The sequence below is a fragment of the Salvelinus alpinus genome, chromosome 1 (genome assembly GCF_045679555.1).
Source record: "Salvelinus alpinus chromosome 1, SLU_Salpinus.1, whole genome shotgun sequence".
Classification (NCBI taxonomy): Eukaryota; Metazoa; Chordata; class Actinopteri; order Salmoniformes; family Salmonidae; genus Salvelinus; species Salvelinus alpinus.
The window spans coordinates 55,389,358-55,397,943 of record NC_092086.1 but is presented as its reverse complement, the minus strand read 5'-3'; the positions used below and the strand labels follow the sequence as shown (position 1 = coordinate 55,397,943).

General features: G+C 43.1%; 1 long non-coding RNA gene and 1 pseudogene across 1 annotated transcript; both read left to right on the top strand.

The window, feature by feature from the left end:
* The first annotated feature begins 2,599 nt into the window (after positions 1-2,599).
* LOC139580905 (GTPase IMAP family member 6-like) lies at positions 2,600-4,034 on the top strand (annotated as a pseudogene).
* A 415-nt stretch (positions 4,035-4,449) lies between these two features.
* On the top strand, positions 4,450-5,487 carry LOC139580913 (uncharacterized). Its single transcript, XR_011676123.1, has 3 exons — positions 4,450-4,670; positions 4,924-4,994; positions 5,098-5,487. It is a non-coding gene; the product is annotated as an uncharacterized lncRNA (long non-coding RNA).
* Positions 5,488-8,586: the final 3,099 nt, after the last annotated feature.

The window sequence follows — 8,586 nt, the reverse complement described above, 5'->3', positions numbered from 1 at the left end:
TATATGGGGGATTGGAAATTATGCTTATAATTACATTGATAGAAGTCACAATCTCTCTGCAATATTAAAGCTGATCTCATTACAAAGATACACAAGGCAACAGTAAACATGTCGTCCCCCACGAATGATGCAGCCTTGGACCAATTAATAACTGCAATTCAAACAAGGGTGACACTTTATTTGAAGGTACACATATGAGCCACTAATATCTAGTTTATAAGTATGTATATAAGTAGCATATAAGGCCTTTATTATGTGTTATTAGCCATATATTAGGCCTTAACTAAGTTATTTGTTATTCAAACATAAGGCATGTAATTATAATCTCGTTATTAGCTATAATAAGGGCATAGCACCTCAGTACGTGTTCCCTATTCTGAAGTGTGACTATTTTGACTTGCTGATTTTTTCCCCCGTTAATGACCTCATTGGACAGAAAGGGTCACACCTCCCTCATATATACCATACAGCCAACATTCAAGATACATTTTTAAGTAATCAATTAGCAACTAAACTTTCATATATACTTCCATCCATGTTGGCTGTTTGGCATATAATGTGGCGTACTTACTATGACTGTGATATGGGGTTGCCTCACCTGATGTGGTTGCCTCAATTGAAATGTAAATGAAGGGCAATTATACTGTGAGCAAAATTATTCATCATATCACTTTAGTAAATTATTTTTAAAGGGTTAGATGTAATATTTGACCTTCTATGGCCTCCATTTAAGAAAATCCTAATTTACCTCAAATGTGTCATTGGTGTTACCATCATTGGTGTTACTACTCCTACTGTGGCACAATTCTATCATAACGGTAGAAATGATTTAGTCATTAAGCTGCCCTTTTAGTTGATTTGAAATGGGAAGATGTACCCAAATACATTTAAAATCTAGAGAATGGACATTTCCAAAATCCCCAAATGCCACTGCGATTCAAGAGCGACCCAGTTGTCATCGTTTCCCTCAAGGAGTTATGGTAATTGAAAAATGCAACTACGCATTATGAATACATTGTCGAATAAATGCACGTGTGGTGAGCATCCTAAAGATAAACGGCACTCTTAAAATATTCACATCAATCTTATCATTTGATCAGGCTTTGATTCGTGTCGTCAGAACAATACTAAACTGGAATGGAGTAATGGATGTTCTGTAACAGCACTGCCGTGTATTATTGAAATCTAACATTAACTTCTTATTTAATATATCTCAACTCTGACACTTATAAATGCTTTACTGACTGTTTTATCTAGTAGCGCATTGCAGTACACATATTTAAAAATACATGCACATGATGTGATGTGAATGTTCAATTGCACTGAAATCCATGGAAACATGTACATTAAAACATTTTGCACTGTATGTACTATATATTGTTACGATATGGGGTGGTTGTTTCGTGTTAGCACATAGTACAGGGGTGGGCCACCCTGTTCCTGGAGTGCCTCAGGTACTGCCGGATTTTATCCCAACTGGGCACCACCCTGAGCTACTTAGTTAATTGGTCAATTTAGTGATTGCCTAAATTCAACATACCTAGTCCTCTAGGTCGGTTAAATCAAAAACAGGACCCCGGTTGCTTAACCCTGACATAGTAGGTGGACAGCATACTACCACTTCCACGCTCCATCCCCAACCGAGTCAGGTTCTGTGCTCTGCCAGGAAGCCTTGATAAGCACACAGGTGCAGGCAATTAAGATTATCGTCAATCAGAGAAAGGTGGCCACAAGCCTCTCGGCCTGGCAGTGTTTGTTTTGTGTTAGCTTTAGGGTATGCCCTCTTTGTACTTTTGTATATATTTATTTTGTCACCATGAACTGAACAAGTTGATAATCTGTGGCCAACTAAGGGGTCAAAACGGAGCTGGCTCTGGAACCCGGTAAGTTTGTGTCCTGGGCACATGTATACAACACGGTTCACATACTATAACTTCTCACATAAATGCACATTCAAAAATCAGGTTACAGCCCATGTAGCTAGGCCTAGGACACCTAGACATAGCGTGTGCAACAATATCAGTAGGGTAGCTAGCTGGTATCATAACATCTCTTGTGTAGTGATGTGTGTAATGATTGTGTAGTCTTAAAACATTAGGGGCTGGTTTCCCAGACACAGATTAAGCCTAGTACTTGGGACTATTGCATGCTCAATGAAAAATCTGTAAAATATACCAGGACTAACAGAAAACCATTGTAATTTCAGTCCAGTCCTGCTCCAGCCAGCCCCCACAGTCTTCAGCGACATGTTGTTTTCTGTGTGGGAGCAGCTCCCTAATATGCGTCATCTGAATAACAAGTCACTTTCCAGAGAAGAGCTGCACTGTGTTGACTTCCCATCTGCATTGTGTACAATCTGTTCTCTTTAAGGCTGAATATGACAGGAGATACAAGAGAGTTCCGGGAATGTGAGGGAAAGACCATTAGAGAGGGAGGAAGAAAGAGGAAGGGAGAGTGAGAGGGGAGGAGTCAGAGAGATGGGATAGAATGTGAGAGCCAAGAAGAAGACTGCCAGCATCTTGTGGAGCTCTCTCTGTTTACACAGTCTAACAGACAGAACTGGGAGGAGAAGGGAGGTGGGGAGTGAGAAAGAAAACAAGAGGCAGGAGTCAAAATGGCTACAGTCTTCTCTGGCTCTGAATCTGGTACCCGTAATCGAGTTTAGTTTCTGAATGTCAGGCATCCATCCGCACTCCTTCTTGCACAATCCCAACATCTGTCAACTTTATAGAGGAAACTCAGACTGAATGGTGATGAGGCCGGAAACTAACTGTCCCTTTTGCCTGACTACCTTCCTGCTGTGGAGAGCACAAATGAAGAGTCAAAACAGCCGTCAGTGGTTGTTGTTGTCGTTTCCGACAATAGAACCCATCTGTCATCTCCTGGAGCTCCAGTTGCTGGCGGGGCCGGAAGCTGAGAATAGAACTACAGGGAAGGCCATCCTAGGTGAGACTGTCCACAGCACCGTTGGCCACAGGGAGGTCTGTGGAAGGCGGATCACCATAGTTGACAACCCACCCTGAATTACACCCCGTGACTCAGCAGATAATGCTACCGGGTCCCACCAGAGCGGGCAAGCGAGGAGGGACTGTGTGTCAGTGCCACACTCTGCCCCTCAGGGCCCCACACGCTTCTACTGGGGGTCCCCGTGTCACAGCCCTTCAGAGGGCCACAAGAAGGCTGCAGAGAAGCAGATGGGTCATCTAGGGGGAGGGGCCTGGAGGTGCTCTTCACTGGGGTGGACAAGCTACCTGAAGGAACATTTGTGGATGAGTTCATCACAGCTGGGGAGCCCCTTCAGTGGCTGGTGGAGAGGTGTGGGAACAGATACCATGGCCTGGATAGTAACACACAGCAGAGTGAGGATGACAATTTGGTGAAGACACAGGTTCAGGAGCTTCTGGAGAAGGCAGAAGAGCTGGTTAAAGACAACAGCGGCTGGTATTTTGCAGCTGGAGTAGGAGCAGGCAAGGAAGGCAGTTGAGGAGGGTGAGGGAGAAGGCACAGAGTGTCCGGATGATCTTTGCGCTTTGCCGGGCTGGAAAGGAGTGAAAGAAAGTTGTCAGGAACACCATCTTAGGTCAGAGGGCCTTTTTAGTTGGGGACAGAGATGGAGCAGAACCTGAGGAGGCAAGCTGATGTGGTCGGACGCAAGGTCCCCATAGTAGACACCCCCAACTGGGACTGGGTTTCTGTGAGGCACACAATGAAGCAAGGGGCCGCCCTCCTCCAGCCCAGCCGCCATATAACCACCACAGGTTCTAGGATAGGGCAAGGTCAGAGACCTGAACTGGGTACCAGTATGGAAAACACACAACACAGGATAAATAAAATAAAAAATATTACAAAGATCATGTACAAACAGGGCTGTACTGGGTGGGCTTGGAATCGCACCTAAAAGGAAAGTTAGTGTCTCAGTCTAAAGCACAAAATGGCTACTGCAATAATTTTGTAGTTACATGCAATGTTCAAGTCTTGAAAGCATCTTAGTCAGCACAGCAAAGCACACACTGTAATCAATAAGGATTAAATATCAAAAGGTCTTCAGACTAAAGGGCACATGCAATAAATAGGCAAGCCCCTTAAATGTAACAATAGACACAAAACACAAGAATGACCTCGCTGGCTGTATACACAGCCAAACACAAGTGTGTTCCGGATACTTACAGCTAACACAGAGACTGTATATAGAAGATGTCCTCCATGAAGGGAAGTTCGCAAGCTACCATATGTCTAGTGTGCAACAGCTCCATCCCTGTCTCTCCTTTTTGCCGCTCCAGGAAATGCGCCACCATTTTGTAGGAACAGGTGGAGGTGCTTTCTGCTGAGCCACTTCTGCCACCAATCAGAACACTCAAACAATTAATTCAGACAGACCAATAGGAAAGCATATACAATTCACATGACAACCGTAATTACTCAAATAGAGGCACCTTCACCCTGTTACACCCACACCATCATCCTGGTGCTGCCCTTGGTCACTGAACTCAAGAGGCATGGTTCCACACCATGGTGCTGTTCACCTGTGGGGCTTGGCTGAGCCACACAGCCGTTGAGGAGCACATTCAGAGGGGAGGGCTTGAGCTCTGCAGTTTGGATCTGCTGGACAAAATAGAGGAAATTCAGACTGAATGGTGATGAGGCCTTCTTGCCTGTACACACAGATTATGGTGAGTAGAGGATACTGAACTGCTCTCCTTTGTCTATGGCTCAGCATTATTGAACTGATAACATGATTGTTCTGATCCAATGTTTTAGCCAACATTTGTGGTTGAAATTTAGTTCCGAACACCCACTATACCTTACCCTTTCTGTCTTTGTGTTGATGTGGTCTCTATACCTCAACCTCCCCCACCACCACCCTAACGTTTGCATGAGGTCATCAGTATGCTCTGCCTGATAGGATTATTTTGTGTTTAACAGAGGACGACTGCACTGGCTTTGTGGACAAACACTGCTGCAGTGCAACTGGCTGTAGTTTCATTTGTAGATTGGTTTGCAATCATTTTACTAGACTTTTTATTTAAAATAAATTGATCAAATGTTTTGTCACATACACCAGATGGGTGCAGTGAAATGTTTTTTTTTTTTTTACAGGGTCAGCCATAGTAGAACAGCACTCCTGGAGCATATGAGGGTTAAGTGCCTTGATCAAAGGCACATCGACAGAACATCCGTGTGTTGTTGAATCCTACTGCAGCTGGAGAGACAGTTCTGACATATGGAATTGTTTTAAGATGGTCACACTATGGATTATTTAGCTATTTAATTTAGAATTTTAAGACCCTTTTAGATTAAAAAATATATACTTTTTTTGTTTATAAAATATAGAATTTGGCCTTTACTACTATAGCCCAGAGAAATGCATTGAATAACACATTCATAAATGGCAAAAAAGTATCATAAGAAACAAGGTTTTGAAGAGTTTGTCCTATATCTAGGAGATATAATAAATGAGTCCCAGTCAACTTTGGACACACCTACTCATTCAAGGGTTTTTCTTTATTTAAAAAAAAATATTTTCTACATTGTATAATAACAGTGATGACATCAGAACTATGAAATAACACATGGAATCATGTAATAACCAAAGAAGTGTTAAACAAATCAAGATATATTTGAGATTCTTCAAAGTAGCCACCATTTTCCTTGATGACAACTTTGCACACCCTTGGTATTCTCTCAGCCAATGAGGTAGTCACCTTGAATGCATTTCAATTAACAGGTGTGCATTGTTAATTTGTGGAATGTCTTTCCTGAATGAATTTGAGCCAATCAGTTTTGTTGTGACAAGGTAGGGGTGGTATACAGAATATAGCCCTATTTGGTGAAAGACTAAGTCCATATTATGGTAAGAACAGCTCAAATAAGCGAAATGATAGTCCATCACTTTAAGACATGAATGTCAGTCAATATTTCAAGAACTTTTAAAGTTTCTTCAAGTGCAGTCGCAAAAACCATCAAGTGCTATGATAAAACTGGCTCTCATAAGGACCACCACAGGAAAGGAAGACCCAGAGGTACTGCTGCTGCAGAGGTTAAGTTCATTTGAGTTACCAGCCTTAGAAATTGCAGCCCAAATAAATGCTTCACAGAGTTTAAATAACAGACACATCTCAACATAAACTGTGCTGAGGAGACTGTGAATCAGGCCTTCATGGTCAAATTTCTGCAAAAAAAACACTAAAGGACACCAATAAGAGACATGCTTGGGCCAAGAAACACGAGCAATGGACATTAGACCGGTGGAAATCTGTCCTTTGATAAGTCCAAATTTGAGATTTTTGGTTGCAACCGCCTTGTCTTTTGTGAGACACAGAGTAGGTGAACGGATGATCTCTGCATGTGCGGTTTCCACCATGGAGGAGGAGGTGTGACGGTGTAGGGGTGCTTGCTACTGACGCTGTAAGTGATTTATTTAGAATTCAAGGCACACTTAACCAGCATGGCTACCACAGCATTCTGCAGCGATATGCCATCCCATCTGGTTTGCGCTTAGGGGGACTATCATTTGTTTTTCAACAGGACAATGACCCAACACACCTCCAGGCTCTGTAAGGACTATTTGAGCAAGAAGCAGAGTGATGGAGTGCTGCATCAGATGACCTGGCCTCCACAATACCCTGACCTCAACCCAACTGAGATGACTTGGGATGAGTTGGACTGAAGAGTGAAGGAAAAGCAGCCAACAAGTGCTCAGCATATGTGGGAACTCCTTCAAAACTGTTGGAAAAACATTCCATGTGAAGCTGGTTGAGAGAATGCCAAGAGTGTGCAAAGTTGTCATTAAGGCAAAGGGTGGCTACTTTGAAGAATCGTGTGCAGCCTGCTTCCATTGATCATCCTTGAGATGTTTCTACAACTTGATTGGAGTCCACCTGTGGTAAATTCAATTGATTGGACATGATTTGGAAAGGCACACAGCTGTCTATATAATTTGGCAGTGCATGCAGAGCAAAAAAATAAGCCATGAGGTCGAATGAACTGTCTGTAGATCTTCGCGACAGGATTGAGTCAAGGCAGAGATCTGGGGAAGGGTACCAAAACATTTCTGCAGTATTGAAGGTCCCCAAGAACACAGTGGCCTCCATCATTCTTAAATGGAAGAAGTTTAGAACCACCGAGACTCTTCCTAGAGCAGGCCACCTGGCCAAACTGAGCAATCGGGGGAGAAGGGCCTTGGTCAGGGAGGTGACAAAGAACCCAATGGTCACTCTGACAGAGCTCTAAAGTTCCTCTGTGGAAATGGAAGAACCTTCCAGAAGGACAACCATCTCTGCAGCTGTCCACCAATTATGCCTTTATGGTAGAATGGCCAGACGGAAGCCACTCCTCAGGAAAAAGCACGACAGCCCACTTGGAATTTGCCAAAAGGCATCTAAAGATCATCAGATCATGAGAAACAAGATTCACATTTTGGAGATGATTCTGTCTCTCTGGAGAGGCACCAGAGTGTGGAGGTATTGATGATATTCATGGGGCCTGTAGCTGCTAGGCCTCTGATGGGGACCTTCACTGTGGATCCTGCTTTGTTTTTGAGGAGGACTTGGTCCTGGAGGTCCAGTCAAATGAACAATTACCAAGTTATTAGGAATTATTCAAGGAAATAATGGACTTTTTTGAAGAGCTTATCCCACTGAACTGTGATTAAGAAAGTTGTTTTGCAATACCATCCCAAGATAATTTGTAGGTCTATATGTCCAATGTAGGTCTATTGCATGTCTTCCCATATTTAAAAGATGTCTGTGAACTGAACATACAAACTTCAACTGTGTTGCTGACACCAACTGCAACTGAGGAATCAACAGAACCCACAACTTGTGAAAGCCTACTGTCAGTCACGGGCCAAGAACGGATAGGCCAAGTTTGGTCAGTCACATGTCCATTATAGATCTCACATGATGAGATTCCCAAGAAAGACTGAATCGCATGACACACCTGGAGCCAGGAGACTTCCTGCTTTGCGGAGGGGGGTTATTATCCATTATTAAATTGTGCAACGAAAGGGTTGGAATTAAAAGGTTGCTTTCAGACAGACCAGTTGTAACATCAAGAGTTAGCAGAAGTTGTGGTAAATTGGGTTTAATTGTCCTATAGAACTGGTTGTGCTTCTCACTGCCCACAGCTTCTTTGGGGAGCTTGTGAGTGTTTTCAGAGAGACATACATTGTGCCTCAGCACTAAATGTTTGGTACAGGCCCAAATAGAATTTCCCCCAAGCTATCTGGACAAAAGGCCTAGAGCAAAAACAGTTTTAGAACCCGTGTCCCAGTTTTAGGTTGAATACAGGGCAGTCACTGTGGTCAACCTCCATTATGCCAGCACACAAACGCACAGCACTGTTCAGAGCAGGTCAGTGAGGTAACTGTAAACTGTGTCCAACACAGGATGATCAGAACATACAAATTAAGGAGATGGAACTTGGATGTACCCTGGTTCCTGTAGTATCCCACAATGAACTTGGATGTACCCTGGCTCCTGTAGTATCCCACAATGAACTAAGTAAATTAACTATGTAGGTGATACGGTGCAATTTAGAACCCAGTCCTTGTTTTCTCTCTAGAAAGAAGCATCACATGCTTATTGT